This window comes from Enhydra lutris, unplaced genomic scaffold, assembly GCF_002288905.1.
Source record: "Enhydra lutris kenyoni isolate GAN:26980312 unplaced genomic scaffold, ASM228890v2 scaffoldscaffold1, whole genome shotgun sequence".
NCBI lineage: Eukaryota > Metazoa > Chordata > Mammalia > Carnivora > Mustelidae > Enhydra > Enhydra lutris.
In genome coordinates, this window is record NW_019154085.1 from 71,063,735 (window position 1) to 71,080,300 (window position 16,566).

Below are 16,566 nucleotides of genomic sequence, written 5' to 3' on the forward strand. Positions count from 1 at the left end.
ATCATTTCAGCCTCAAAAACTTTTAACTGCATTTGATTCCTTTATCCCTAAGAAAGGAATCTCCAAAGAAAGGATTCAAATGCTAAGATACTTAGACTTTTCTGTATAGGAAAGAGAAGACATTCTAGCTTAACTCAGATGAAAAAGTATTGGTAGTGGGGCGCCTGGGTGGCTCAGTGGGTTAAAGCCTCTGCCTTCGGCTCAGGTCATGATCCCAGGGTCCTGGGATCGAGCCCCGCATCCGGCTCTCTGCTCAGTGGGAAGCCTGCTTCTTCCTCTCTCTGCCTGCCTCTCTGCCTACTTGTGATCTCTGTCTGTCAAATAGATAAATAAAATCTTAAAAAAAAAAAAAAAAAAAAAGAAAGAAAAAGTATTGGTAGAAAAGGAAGGCAAGGAATTCAAACCCCAATATTAAAAAATAAAAGAAAAAAAAATCTGGAATATTCTCATAACACTTTGAGATTTCTGAGGAAAAAAAATTCTGAGCAGATATTGGCTGATATTTCCACCCAGGAAAAAAAGAAGAAGGGAGAGGGAACCAGGAAGTCACTGATATGTGTATCAAAGTACATTTACCTGAGAAAATTTCTTATATGTATGATGTTCTCCTGCAGAAAACAGTCATATAAAGACAGTGAAAATCATAAAATGTGACGATTTGTACTCCAACATAAGTCTCTGTCAGAACAGAGAATACAAATGATGAAATTCACCGCTAAGATGGTCATTTTTGCTACTGTTCTTTTTATGTATCAAATAGGTAGATGATTTTTAAGATAATATAACTTATTCTTTCAAACTTAAGATGGTATTGAACACAAGACTTACATTGAACACAAGGCATATATTCCATTTAGAAAAACCAAGCCAGGTGAATTATGACAAACCACTGATTATAGAGAAATCCCAATTCCAGAGATGTTAAAATGAAAAAAAAAAAGCATATCATTCAGATCAATGAGAAAAGGTATGTCAGAATACTAACACTGGCTGGGTAAGGCTGTCATGGATAACCTGTTGTTGGTTCCTTCCAAGTAGGTATGTGCTTGTGACTCTGGTCACTGCCAAGTGAGCTTGAGTACAAAATGTGTTGATTTTGGAAAAGAAGGCCATAATCTCTTCTGTGTCTTTTATGGAAAAGCATCAGGAATGCAGACACAGTTGCTTCCGGATTGTTACTGATGCTCAGTGCCTGTAACGGAAAGCATTTCCTAGAGTTTCTAAAGCAGAGCCCAAGATCAACATTCAGATTGTCTGTGATGTCTTTTTTGTTGGTCTGTGTTCCCCGGAGTGAATAAAACTGGATAAAGTAGGAAGCCTTGCTTTGCTTTGAGCAGAATGAGTGAAACTGCACTGACTTGTATTTCAAAAAGTTACATAATCATGAAATAGCTATAGAAGCATGGCGTTAGTTTCAGGGAGAGTTTCTGGGATACCCACTGGCTTAGATGTTGCAAGATGTTGGACACTCCAGTATCACTTGACTTGGTGAGGTCAACAGAAATGGACTAGAAGCACAGAGGAAGTAAGTCTGTCTTGTACCTGCCAGTTATCTCATGATAAAGGATCTTAAAGTCACATTTGGGAGAGCAAAAATAGAGTAGATGATGTGAAATACTTTAAAACTTGGCTCATGGCAAACAGCACTGAGTACTGGGAGGTTATGACAGAACCAAGTCCCCTCCCCATCTTCAAAACAGCAGTAGTGAGTGCGGCGTCTGGGAATTCTTGGGACGTCTCTTCATATGACAAGTATGACAAAATATGACAAAGGAAGGGTTTGAATGGTCCGAGCAGGCTGGCGCTCTGACTGAAGGATCCCATGTGAGATCAGAAAGCAATCTCTAGGAAATTGTTATACGTTTCCCTCTTGGGTGGTGTTTTATAAAGGCATCCTGAGCCGTGTGGGGCTGCTGTTGTTTTCCCTTTGTTAACACCCCTTGGAAGGGAGCTTATACAGCTCTCCAGGAAACGGTTCTAGCAAGGAGACTGAAGCACCGGAAGCTTACTAAATGTCTACTTGTTTAACGGGGTTTAACTGGATTCCCTTTTGAATCATTATCTCTATAATGCATATTCCTTAAATTTTGTTTTGTGACCCCTATGGCTTTACGACAGTGGACTCTTGTCTGTAAAAATGGAACATCGTAGCCTTTTTGTCTTTTTTATTCCCCTAGATGTCATCAAAACAGAGACTTCACTCAGTAGTCATTTTTATTCATTCATGAACATTTTGAAAGTAATGACACACAAAGATAAAAAGGATCCTGGCTCAAGGAATTCACTGTAGGTTTCTCCCATTAAATACAGTGTGAAAATGCTCAAGAGAAAGTCCCCACAGAGTGCATGGGAAGCTTGGGGAGGGGGATGGGCACTCTGCAGGCTTAAGATGCACCCCAAGAGGTGGGTCAGCTGGGTGACCTGTAGGGCACGACTGGGGTATGTGTGTTGGAGGGGGTGCATTAGGAAAATTCCTTGACTGTTCCAAGGAAATCAAAGGTATATGGCTTGAGCCAAACAATGGGAGGTTTAGAGAATCACAAGGACGTTCAGCATGGGCACAGGTGGGGATGACCACATGGCAAGAATCAAGAGAGACAGGGTGTCTGTTTTCCATGCCTACAGATTAACTTTGCCCAGTGAGCAAAGCAGGGTCACTGAGGATTTTCCAGGTGAGTGACACAGGCAGGCAAGGCTGGCAGGTAGGACAAATTAGGTAGGAGGCTATGTCTGGCAGGAGTCCAGGTAACAGATGGTGTGGGCTGAACTCAGGCAGCGGTGGTGGAGGAAGGGGTAAAGGAGTTATGTAGGAGGCAGAATGAGCAGGCCTTGGTAACCAACAGAATCAGAGGCACAGGAGAGGGGAAGAGGGCATAAACAGGGGGAACAGAAGGGGAACAGGTTTGGAAGGGAGGAGGGTGGGGAATGGCAGATTGAAGAAAACTACCGGGAAAGAGGAGAAACTCCTGCAGTAAAGTTCCTGAAGGTGGCAAGTGGAGATAGGATCCAGGACAGAGGGATTAGCTTTGAATAAGAGAATTATTTCCCCCATTCCCTGAGTTGGGAAAAAGGAAGGAGGGGAACGGATGGCTGTGCAGGAGTCATGGGGCCTGGAGTCTGGAAGGCTAAGGGAGTTCACTGTCCAGAGTCTCTGCATTAGATGGAAGTTCAGTTGGCTGAAATGGGGGATAGAGACTGGAACTGGCCAGAAATTCAGAGAAGGGCTGCTGGACTTGAAAGCAAGTTTCTTTCCTTGATGACACTAAAGTCATACAATAAATGTCAAGCACATTAAAGAAAAAGTAACAAATACTTTGTTAAAGTGCCTTATCTAAATGTTTTATTTTAAATGCAGTTTTATATAATCAGTGATGTTTATATCATATACTTTGCCAATTCAGAGAAAGGTATCTTTAAAACTCAACTGTACAAATCATACAACTTTGAGCAGGACAGCTGGAGGGCTGTTCCTTCCAGCACGATGGCAACGGAGTGCTGTTCCTGCACACGAGGCCCTCGGGCCCGCACACCTGCATCTCATTCCGTTTAACAGAGATGGTTGTTTTCTGATTACCTGTCCTAAAAATGACTAAATCAGAATGTAATGGGCATTCAAAATATAATAATTAAAAGGTCAAAAGTTGTGCCTTGGGGATTTTTTTCTACTTAGGAGGACGCTAAGAAAGAACTGGGGTAGAATGTGGGAGAAAGGAGGCGTGGAGTGGTTCTCAAGGGGTCCAGGGACTCGGCCCGAAGCCTCGCATTGTAACAGAGGGCAACTTTTGTCTGGAATGCACTGGAACACAGGAGATGCCTTCTTAGGGAACAGCTGCTGGTCAGCGCTCGGGGTTCAGAATTACTGACGTCTTTACAACAGAAACAGCTAGCGGACAATCATTAGTGACCTTTTCCATAGGATTTTGATTCTAAATGGTTCCAGGTTTTTTATGTTTTCAAAAGTTTGTGTTTTAGTTTTCCTGTTTCTTCTTCTGTTCCAGGGCTGTCATGTCAGCTCTTTCTCCTTCTTCCTTACCCCCTTGTCCCTTTTCCCATTCATTGATTCTTAGATGCAGATGAGGTCATCTCAGAGAACTTTGCTAACACTGGATGTAAGTCAAGAACCGAGGTCATCTATATTCCTGTTGAAGGCCTTTTACAAGAAAAACAAAAACTTTTGGCTTCTTGTCTGTGTTTCTTGTAGTCGAGGCTGATGGACAGTGGGGACCATGGTCTTAAGATGAATAAGGTGTTAAGTGGTGTCTTATTTTATTCTATGACCTCTGCTGTCTTTAATTAGTGTTTCTTACAATCTGTTTCTGCTGTTTACTCTGTGACCTTAATGACGTACATTGGCTTTATAACATGGGAAACTGACCAGCACTATTTTCTTCCTTAGAGTTATTTGAACAAATCACTTGATCAATTTACCCCCGTGCACCCCCCCCCCGCAAAAAGTCCCTTTGGGGAGGCTGTTTTGGTGAGATAATCCAAGAGCGCATTCAGCTTCAGTGTATAACGTTATCAGGGAGGACAAGGATGGGCCTGAGGAAAGCAACCTTATAAATTGGCCACATGTTTTTTTCTAGGCCACCTCCAAACCTCTGGTACATCTTGACAAATGAAAGTGACAAAGTACACAGCATGAATTATACCTTCCTGAACAAAGGGCATTGCAACTAGTTTGAAGGTCCTTTTCTATAGAAAGAAGACAACTTTATTACCATGACATTTGAGATTGCTTTTCACCTATGAACAACTCCCTTCATGTTAACATCACTGACATCACGGAGAACCAGGGACGAGAGACTGAGTTAATTACCGGATCCCAAACGTCTATCCCAGAGAAGACGCTGGCTAGAACCAGGCTGAGAACACACAGGAAGGGAAGTAAGTGGGCCACTGAGGGGCCCCCATGGCACAGCCTGTGGGTCAGCTGTTTCCTGGGCACTGACCCTGGGAAACTGAAGCTTTTCTCCACTGGGCCTACTGTGATCCTGCTCCAAACCCCGGCTTCTGGAAGAAAACCAGAACACCTTTTCATCAGGTTTCTGACATTCCCATCTTCAGTTTGAATGTCAGTAATAAAAGGAGAGGAAAAGAAATCTATGCAACGGGAAGAGAAAAAATTTCAGCTATCTTTATTATCCCTCCCAAGCCGTAATACTCCCTCTGGTAATAAGCATGAATGTCAATAGCCAAGGCACTGGCCTGCAAAGCCTGCTGCAAACAGAAACTATGTCGGAGGTGAGAAAAATATTCGGGGAGGGGCACCTGGCTGGCTCGGGCGGTTAAGCATTTGGCTCTTGATCTCAGCTCAGGTTTTGATCTCAGGGTTGTGAGTTCAAGCCCCATGTTGGGCTCCACATCTGGCAAGGGGCCTACCACACACACACACACACACACACACACACACTCTTGGGGAAATGAAATTTTGCTTTGGGATAAGAGGACTGACATTTGGGAGGCTCTGGTGAGTCATCTCTGCAGCCTCGTACTGGGTGATGAAGGGAGAGAACAGATGATCAAAATCAAAACGGAAAGCAATGTAGGTAGTTAGGCAGCTGGGCAAGAAAAGCTTTTTCTCCTTTTCCCCCCATTTTTATCTTTTGGGCAACCAGAGCGTATTCTTTTATGTAATCAATTTTAGTCTCACCAAGGTGGCTTAACTTTGATCCAAAATATTTGAAATTTAGAATTTTGGTCCTCAGATTTTGCCACCTCAGTTAAAGTATTTTGATTTATACTATTAAGTCATGAGCAGAGAATGCATAACGTTGGCTATGATCATTAGCAAGAAATATATAAAACTGTGTGGGGGTTCCCTGCAAATAGCAGTAGGAAACAGGTACTCAAAATAGGAGTGTCTTTAGTTTCAAGGCAATACCTTCTTGTCTTATTATTAGTTAAATCTAGTCAAAATGACTAGTGGCTTCAAAATTCTTGAAGAAAGATCTCTAACAAACAGTGAGGTTTGAGCACGGTTAAGCCCCCAGCACTGATCTCATGCTAGCCGTGCCTACTCTCTCCTTGTCCTGACGTAATGGCTGTGTAACGCAGCACCCACAGCAGGGAAGGTGGAAGGAGTGCACCAAACACTTATGGAAACGGTGCCTGGAACTGGAGGGGTATACCCATTGGCCCTGTGCAGTGTCCCCAGCAGGCTGACTGGGGCACTGCATGGAGGCATGGGACCACGGGTGAGGGGGCCCAGGTGCGAATGGCTTCTCCAGCTTACTGCTACAGAGGATGACTGTGCAGGGGAAAGCTCGCAGGGGCTCTCTGAGGCAGACACTCAACCTCACAATAGTTAACAGAGTCAGAAGTACCATTCTGGAGAGGATGACAAATGACAGAAAATGAGTGACCTAAGGTTTCAAGAATTAGAAAACTGTTCAAAATTGAGGGAGATGCCACAAAAATCTACAAGGCATACAGTGGCCAGACCATTAATAAACGATGTCCCCTTGAATATGAAAAATAACAGCAGGAAAACGCTAGTATAGTAACTGTCAGACTATAATACTAGTCTTAATTAGTAGGGCAATTATTAGGGCAATATAATAAGGCAGTCCTTCCACATACAAAAGATTATAAAAGTGGTTTTTTATTGATTGGTATCTAAAATGACACCTTAAATAAACATGTCCAGACAAATGAGGGCTTCTTACCAGTTCCACTCATACAGTCTATTTCCCTCAATTTTATGTAGGCCTTCTTCAGAGAGTTTACATTTCTTTATGGCTTGCTTCATGATTCTCCTCTCCCTACCCCACCTCCCAAATGAACACTGTCTCAGTGAGGGAGAACTATCTCCAAAACTACAGCTGAGTTAACTGTGGTGGAGACCAAGTGAGCTTACTTAGAATCACACACAACCATCTTCAAGCTCGAATACACACAGAATTTCTTTTCTTTTTTTAAAAGATTTTTATTCATTTGACAGATCACAAGAAGGCAGAGAGCCAGGCAGCAGGGGGGTGGGGGGAGGAGCAGGCTCCTCTCTGAGCAGAGAGCCCTATGTGGTGCTCCATCCCAAGACCCTGAGATCATGACCTGAGCTGAAGGCAGAGGCCCAACCCACTGAGCGACCCAGGCGCCCCACACAGTTTCTTGTGTCTGTGTTCTGTTCTCAGCTGCCAGAGTGACTCCTGACACACAGCCATCAATCTAAAACCTAGGAATCAGGCAGTAGTTTCAAAGTTTGTCCAAGTTTTCCAGGGATTCCATTTATTTACTTACTTTTATTAAGTTACAAGGTATAGACTGGGTAATAAATAACATAAAAATAATAAATAATAAAATAATAAAAAAATAAACAACATAAAAATAGGAAAAAATAAAAACAACCAATAATTTAAAAATACTATTTCAAATTATGATTGTTTAAAGTATTAGAAAACTCATGATTTTAATGTTTAGACTTTTTTATGCTTCAGAAGCAAATTTCCCCCCACGCCCACCCCAGCTACAGGAGCTTTAATGAGAACTTTACCTCTAAACTGAATCATGGTTAAAGTTTAACACTGTCAAATGCATAACCTAAAACACTTCATTTTGAAAGTTTAGTTTTATTACTTGGATTAATAAGTTTGCATTTAAGTATCAGCAGTAAAAAATCAACATAGTCAATACTTCCAAAATGTCGGTCTCCTAAAGTTGTATTATGAAGCTATGATAGGAAAGCGAATGACTCATCCTTGGTTGTGCAATAAAAACCACGGTGCAATCCATAATCTCTACACACACATTACAGACAAAGAAACTGAATACTACGAGAAAAAGAGCTCCCAGACCAACCCACATTATCTTCGATCCACAATTCCCTGAAGCCAATATTGTACTAGTATATAGTTCCACATAAACAGGTTTCAATTTCTTTGGTTTAGTTGTAATAATGTCATCCGAAGTTTACTGTTAACATACATTAAGAATGGAAGTATTTCTATAATATGCCAGGAAAAAGGTTAGACTACAATGCATGAGAAATTATTAAACTATGTAGTTAAAACCCTTTTTAAAGCTCTAGTGGAAGAGATTCAGGTTTTCTCTACTTTCCTCTACTTCACTGATTGCTGCTCTTACCTTTAATATGTCCTTCCATGACCTGGTTTAATTATGTCTTTTTCAAGTTTTAGGTGGAAGCTTAACTCATTGATTTAAGACTTTCTTTCTTTCCTAAAATAAGCATTCAGTGGTAAAGATTTCACCATAGCTGTATTACACAAATTTTGATATGTCGTATTTTTAAAATTCAGTTCAAAGTATTTTCTAATGTCTCTTGTGATTTCTTCTTTAACCATGAGTTATTTAGCAGTAAGTTGTTTAATTTCTAAACATGTGGAAAATTTTTCAGGTATGTGTTATTTTGAACAGTATACGCCTTCTATGCTGAGTAGAATACTTCTATAAATATCGATTAGGCCAAACTGGTTGATACTATAGTTCAAATCTTCCATCTCATTATTAGTGTTCTAGTTGTCTGCTCGGTCATTGAGAAGCAACTGTGGAAGTCTCCATCTACAAATTGTAGACCTGTCTCTTTCACTTTTTAGTTGTTGCTTTATGTATTTTGAACCTCTGTTATTAGGTGAATATAAATTTTAAATTATGTTTTCTTGATGAATTTTACCTTCTCTCCTCTCATTAATATTCCTTGCTCTAAAAATCACTCTATTTTTCTCTGAATTATTGTCTCCATGGTAGCTTTTTTTTTTTTTACTTCTCTGGGTCTTTATATTTAAAGTGGGTTTCTGGGGGCACCTGGGTGGCTCAGTGGATTAAGCCGCTGCTTTCGGCTCAGGTCATGATCTCAGGGTCCTGGGATCGAGCCCCGCATCGGGCTCTCTGCCCAGCAGGAAGCCTGCTTCCCTCTCTCTCTCTGCCTACTTGTGATCTCTCTCTCTCTGTCAAATAAATAAATAAAATCTTTAAAAAAAAAAAATAAAAAAAATAAAGTGGGTTTCTGGGGCACCTGGGTGGCTCAGTGGGTTAAGGCCTCTACCTTCAGCTCAGGTTATGGTCCCAGGATCCTGGGATCGAGCCCCGAATAGGGTTCTCTGCTCAGCAGGGAGCCTGCTTCCTCCTCTCTATTTGCCTGCCTCTCTGCCTACTTGTGATCTCTGTCAAATAAATAAATAAAATCTAAAAAAAAAAAAAATAAAGTGGGTTTCTATGGATAGCATGTGGTTGGATCTTGCTTTTTTATATCCAATTTGATAACTTTTGCCTTTTAGTGGAGTGTTTGGGCCACTTCCCTTTAAAGTAACTACAGATATGATTGGGTTTAAAATCTGCCATGTTGGCTTTGTTTTCTGTATAACTTTGTTTGCTCTTTTGTTCCTTTTTCTCTCTTCTTCCATACTTTTGAATAAATTGCATATTTTTTATGAATCCCTTTTGTCTCTACTAGCTTATAACTATTTTATACCACTTCATGTAAAGTGTAAGACTCTTATGACACTATGCTTCCTTCACCCTGTACATTATGCCATTGTTGTCATATACTTGTATAAACTATGTAATACCACTTTTTGCTTTAGTCAGTTATCTTTAATATCACTATAATGAAAGAAAAAAACCACCTTTTACACTTATCCATACGTTTGCCATTTCTGGCATTCTTTATTCTTTTGTACAGATCTAAATTTCCGTCTGGTACTATTTTCCTTTTGTCTGAAGAACCTCCTTTAACATTCTTGTAGTATAGTTCTCCTGGGGATGCATTTACTCAGTTTTTCTTTGTTTAAAAAAAATATTTTATGTCTTCATTTTTGAAAGGCTTTTTTTTAGTTGTCATTGAGTACTTTGAAGATGTCACTCTGTTGTCTTGCATAGTTTCTGATGAGAACTCTGTAGTCAGTATTTTTCATCTCTATGTAAAATGTATTCTCTTCCCCTTCTCCCCCTCTGCCTTTTAAAAAACTTTCTAAAATATGTAAGTGTATCAGTGACAAAGAAAAATAATTTGTTTCTTCCTTTGACATATTTTCCTAACACTGGAATAAGCTTTATAGAGTTTTTTAAAAAGATTTTATTTATTTATTTGACAGAGAGTGTGTGCACAAGCAGGGGGAGCTGCAGGCAGAGGGAGTGGGAGAAGCAGGCTCCCCGCTGAGCAGAGAGCCTGATGATGCAGGGCTCCATCCCAGGACCTTGGGATCATGACCGGAGCCGAAGGCAGCCACTTTGACTGACTGAGCCACCCAGGTGCCCCGAAACTTTATAGATATTAATGAAGAAAACAGTAGTGTAAAAACCAATTCTCTTTTTAAAAATGTACTTTGTAATTTATGACTATGAGTGTGCACATTGAAGATCCTATAAAGTCATACAATTATAAACACTTTCTGAAGCTGGAATATGAAAATAAAATTGCAGAGAAGCTGAATGCATGTTTAATTTCTAGATCTTAAATATGTCCTCTACACATTCTAATGTCACCAGGGAGAGGGACGACTTCCTTCCAGGCTGAGGTAAAGTGCCACTTAAGGAATATAATTTTTCTTTCCCATAACCTGGTTTTCTCCTCTCTGGTTGCTCTTAACGATTTTTCTCTTCAGTACAGGTTTTTATCAATTTGATTATGATATACCAAGGTGTTGTTTTCTTCATATCTTCCCCCCTATTTGTAGTTCACTGTACTTCTTAGATCTATGGGTTTTCATCAAAATTAAAAATTTTTTGAATTAGATCTTCAAATAATTGTACTGTTCCCTGGCCCCTCACCATTGCTCCTTCTGACTCCAATTACACTTTTAAATTAGATTGCTTGATACTGTCCCCCATTGGTCACTGATGCTATGTTAATTTTTACTTATTTTTTTTAATCTTTCTGTCCTTCATTTCGGATGTTTTCTATAGTTGTGTCTTCTGGTTCTCTTCCTCTTTGATGCCTAATATGCCATTAATATTATCCAATGTACTTTTCATTACTTTTTAAGATTTTAAAGATTTTATTTTTAATCTCTACACCCACCATGGGGCTCACAACCCTGAGATCAAGAGTCGCATGCTCCACTGACTGAGCCAGACAGGTGCCCCCATTTCAGATAGATTTTCAATCTCTAGAGATTCGACTTGGATTTTTTTTTAAGATTTTATTTATTTATTTGACAGAGAGAAAGATCACAAGTAGGCAGAGCAGCAGGCAGAGAGAGAAGGGGAAGCAGGCTCCCTGCTGAGCAGAGAGCCCGATGCGGGGCTTGATCCCAGGATCCTGAGACCATGACCTGAGCCCAAGGCAGAGGCTTAACCCACTGAGTGCCCTCAACTTGGATTCTTTCAGATGGCTTCAATTTTCTCCTTACTGCAGCCTTCAGTCTATTGCTAATTTAGTCATGCTACTGAGATAACCCCCTGTGAGGACTTTTAAACAATGCCTCATATATTATCACATTTTTCCACACCTACTGGAGGGCAAAACTATTCTCAACCCTGAGTGAATTGCAGTAATTTTTCAGCCTAATGCTTTCCAGGGCGGGGGTGGTGGTGGTGGTGGTGGTGGTGTGTGTATGTGTGTTTTAAGAGGCCCCTTTTGTGCATATGTAGATAGGTACTTGCTCTAAGAGTCAAGAAGACCCCAATGCAGATTCACAGATCTCTACCCCCCACCCCCGCCACCGCTGGGACACTGGGGACGCTGCTCTACAAATTTTAGCTGCTTTGCCTCCTCAAACTCCAATCTCTGTATCTTTAATTCACTTAGACCACTGGATTCTCTTTAGATTCTCCCTCCATGTGTTGTGGCCACGAAACTGCCCCTAAGCAGTAAATGAAAACAATCTGAAGACTCCTCTTATTGCGTTCCTTTTTTCAGGTATCATAGTACTACACTACCTGTTCAATATCTGAGTGTGGTTTTATATGTTTTTTCCTGGTCTGTTGGTTGTTTTAAGATGGGAAGGTAAATCTAGTTGTTCCCCCATGGCTGGAAGTAGAAGCTCAGATTATATTCTTATTTCTAAACTGATCTTTCATGTGAGCTTGTACCTGGGATTTCTGGGCTTCAGTTTCTACACATACAAAATTAACTTCATCGGTGATTCTCAGTGTCCCTTCTAGAGGCTCAGCTTCTTCAGGATTCTTATATCATCACTCTCTATGAACATGTCTCTCCCAGCAAAGTGTCACATTGACACTGTTGTGTTCAGTAGGTTGTATACTAGGATCTTAGATTTAGTGACATCATCTTGTCATTTAATGTTGTGGGCATTTATTTTTTTAGCTACACAGAATAAATGTCTTCTCTTTGGGCACCAGTTCTCAATCCATACGAATTGTATGGAACTGACCCCATCCCCAGCTCCGAGAGTATATGACCTTGATCCAAGCCAATCAGTACATTCCATTCTCTTGCCTAGGGGCTGAGTTACTGGTTCAGAGATGGGCACATAAGATAATTGGGCAAATGCCTGCCAGGCCCAGACTTTTTTGTTTAGTCTCATTTTGAGTTGATTAGTATCAGAGAAGATTTAGAGCTGGAGCCTCTGCAGGCCATCTTGTCAACAGAGTAAGGCTACAAATGAAGAAAGAGCTAGAAGACAGGGTTCTGGTGCCATTTTAAGCCCCTTAGGCAAAGGATACCAACCACCAGCAGTCTTTTCCTATGTGAGCCCATAAGCTCCCTTTTTGCCTTAGCAAGCAAGAGTTGGGCTTTCTAACACTTGCAATGGAAAGTCTTCAACTGTTCCATCAAATGGTAAGTATCAATCATGGGTTCCAAATAGTTTTTTAAAAAGACACTGAAGCAATGTCATTCAACTGTGGAGTAATGCACTATACTAGCAACGGTCAAAACAGAACAGCCTGCTTCCTAGAGACGGCCCTTCTCATTATGAACAAGTGCACTGTGCACGCTTACCAAGCAGAGCCAGGAGCAGTGAGCTGGCTGTGGCACATATAAGGCTAGAGCTCCAAACAAAGGGAGTTTTAGAAAAAAGAGTGAACATAACATTTTAGGCCTGATTTGAGCAAATCCACTCACATAACTAGCGAAAACATTGTCATTTCTAACACAACAGACTGAAGGCTATCCCCTAATATGACAAGCGTCCTCAGATGTCCATGGCCTACAAATGAATATATTTTTAATTTTTATGTTTACATAATACTTTAAAAATGCACCCAGGTCTATTTTTGTTCCCCAAAGAATATACAAATATTTTTTAAACAAGCAGTTGATGATGTTCCTTAGAAATGTAACATCACTGGGCTATTTCCCCTTTCCTTTCTAGCTTTCCTATTTTGTAACCAGAAGAATGTTAAGATAATTTAAGAAGAGGGGTTAAGAAACCTGAAAAGACAAAAACACTATTGGTATGGTGTTTATTAGAAAAATAATTTGTAGCGGTTTCTCAGATACCAGCAGCACTTGATAAAATATTTAAGAAAGAAAAATCAATTTTTTTGTGTTTTCTCTTCACTTAAAAAATCTTTCCTAGACCTATATTCCACTTATGTATGTATTGCTTCTCTCTGTCCCTTGGGCTCTTTTGATGAAGACAATTATATTTTTGTGTTATGTATTATTACATAAGAATAACGAAAGCTGGGGCGCTTGGGTGGCTCAGTGGGTTAAGCCTCTGCCTTCAGCCCAGGTCATGATCTCAGGGTCCTGGGATCGAGCCCCACAAGGCTCTCTGCTCATCAGGGAGCCTGCTTCCCCCTCTCTCTCTGCCTGCCTCTCTGCCTACTTGTGATCTCTCTCTCTCTCTGTCAAATAAATAAATAAAATCTTTAATAAAAAAAAAAAAAGAATAATGAAAGCTGCCTAATGATGACAGTAAGTATACGGCGATAGAGGGAACTTGGCAGCATAGACAGTAACCGGGTAAGGTGTCATGACATGTACATATTCTTCAGTCATATGCTTTCACTACCTTATTAAAGCCATGGTAAACTTCCCTCCTAAGGAAGACTTTCCTCTGAGGAATGTTGACATAGTAGGTCACAAAGAAGATGAAGTAGGACAGTATAACTTGTGAATTAAACAATGTTTAAAAATTAGAAATCTAAATTATGACATAGGTATCCTATTAGATTACAAAATAAGCAGAATACAATTAAGACTCAATCCTTAGTTAAATCTGGAAGGTGAGAAGGGAGAGATGATACAAGGGACTACAAAAACTTGCCTTTAACATACCACTGTGTCCCAAAAGTGCAAAAAACTCATCCTTGAAGGGTAGATGATTATGTGGACACACAGAATATTAAGAGAAAAGAACTATGGTACAGGGGACTTCTTATTGTGTGTTCTTCCTATGGGTTTAGATCTTTATCTTGTTATTGCAATGAGAGTCACATGCCAGGATGCTTCTCTCCTTTGAGATAAATTCTGGAGATGCCAATTATTTTTAAATTGAAGAGTAACCGACATGCAGTGTTGTATTAGTTTGAGGTAAAAACACAGGGATTCGCTATTTGTGTATATTACAGCAGGGTCACCACACGGTCTAGTTGCCATCTGCCCCCATACACTACTGTGGCAAGACGACTGGCGAGATTTCCTGTGTTGCACAGTTCATCCCCACGTCTTCTGTATTTACAACTGGAAGACTGTACCTCTTAACGGCCTTTGCTTATTTTGTTCATCCCTGCCACTGCTCTGCCCTACAGCAATCGTCAGCTCATTCTCTGTATCTGTGCATTTGTTTCAGTTCCATTTGTTCATTTGTTTTAACACAATTTTTATTTACTTTTTGATGTCTGGTCTTATTTGTTAATTCTAGAAGATCTCATTGTTGACTGGCCTCAGACCTAGAGTCTCTTAGCAATCTGTTCTTGGAGTTTTTCTTTGGCCTCCTGCATTCTCTTGGCCAAAAGCTGAGAATGTTCTGCAGCCTCTTCCTTATCTTTCTTAGTACGCTGTTTCCTCGGAGCAATATGCCAACGTTTGTGTGGCAGAACACATGGAGTAACAAGACATGGGATTGTGGGTGCTCTAGGTTTCTTAGCTTCTTTGTTTATGGGCTTTCTCACAACATACTGGCGGGCATCACCTTCTTTAGACTGGAAAAGTGGATTCGGCTGGCTCTTCTGCACCTCAGGCGACACGGCACAGTAGAATCGGTGAGTTCAGGAATAGCCTTCTCCATTTTTTTTTTTTTTTTTAAAACAATGACTGAATTGAGAACACTGAGATTGGCATTCATAATGCAACGGCAAACAGATTAGCCCTTTCTCCAGTCCTCCTCGGTTTGTAGCAGGAATGGCCCTTCTTCAGCAGCAGGTGGGCACGGCCATGGATCAAGATACCCTGCTTCATGGGGAAGCCTTGTTTGTCATTGCCACATCTGATTAGGATGGTGAGATCCTTCTACTGTTTACCCAGGGCACCCGCGGCAATTTCTGTGGCTGTATGCTTCTCATAAAAGGCACGGAGTTTGTGTTCATCATCCACTTCGATGAGTTTCTGGCAGCCAGTAACTGGGAAAGAAATGTTCAGCTCCATCCTAAAGCAGCCTGCTGCCTCTGAGGTGCCAGGGAAAAGAGCAGTTTTGATTTTATTCCACATATAATGAAATCCTATAGTATGTGTTTCTCTGACTTAGCATAACACCCTGTAGGTTCACCCATGTTGCCAATGGCAAGATTTCATTTTTATGCTAATATTCTATTTTACACACGCACATATTCTACCCCACACCTTCTTTAGCCATTTATCTTTTGATAGATATTTAGGTAGCTTCCAATATCTTCACTATGATAATGCTGCAAGAACATAGGGTGAATAGGTCTTTTTGAATTAGTGTTTTCATTTTCTTTGGATAAGTACCTAGAAGTGGAAATATTTGTATTGCATGGTGGTTTCGTTGTTAATCTTTTGAGAAAACGCCATAGTGTTTTCCAAAGTAGTTGCACCAATTTACATTCCCACCAATAGTGCGTGGGGGTTCCTTTTTCTCCATGTCCTTCCCAATTCTTGTTTTTTTGTCTTATTGATTCTAGCCATTCTGACAGGTGTGAGGTGATACCAAATTTTCTAAAACATATCAGCAGAATGGTTATAAATGCTAGAAATAATCAATACAGTGTTAGATGTAGTTGTTTGTCAGAGGGTCTCACATTAAGATATTGGTTGGGATTAAGAATCAGAATTGGTTCTGGTAAGAGAGCCCAGATGTTTAAAAGTGACAACCCTAGGGGCGCCTGGGGGGCTCAGTCAGCTGAGTGTCTGACTCTTGATTTCAGCTCAGGTCATGATTTCAGGCTCATGAGAGGGAAAGAGCCCCATGTTGGGGCTCCGTGCTGACAGCAGAGCCGGCTTGAAATTCTCTCTTTCTTTCTCCCCCTTTGCCCCTCCCCCAACTCATGTGCATTCTAGATGTTTCTCTCTCTTAAAAAAAAAAGTGACAACCATGTATTTTAATTTCAAGGCTGGGCTGATGTTCTCTTTATTTGCTTTTTAATTAAATAAAACAAATAGTACACTTAATAAGTTCTGTTGATAGTCTCCTAGTGAGAAAGGCAAACTTCTGAATCCCTCTAAATTTTAAAACAGCATAAGCAAAAATAGACAATTGGGACTACATTTAATGATAAATCTTTTGCATAGCAAAGGAAACA

The 16,566-nt window shown here is 40.5% G+C and overlaps 1 protein-coding gene across 6 annotated transcripts in view; it reads right to left on the reverse strand.

Moving 5' to 3' along the window:
• The window catches only part of LOC111142360 (chimerin 1), a 154,879-nt gene that overhangs the window by 24,952 nt on the left and 113,361 nt on the right, over positions 1 to 16,566 (reverse strand). The gene's annotated exons all lie outside the window — the stretch shown is intronic.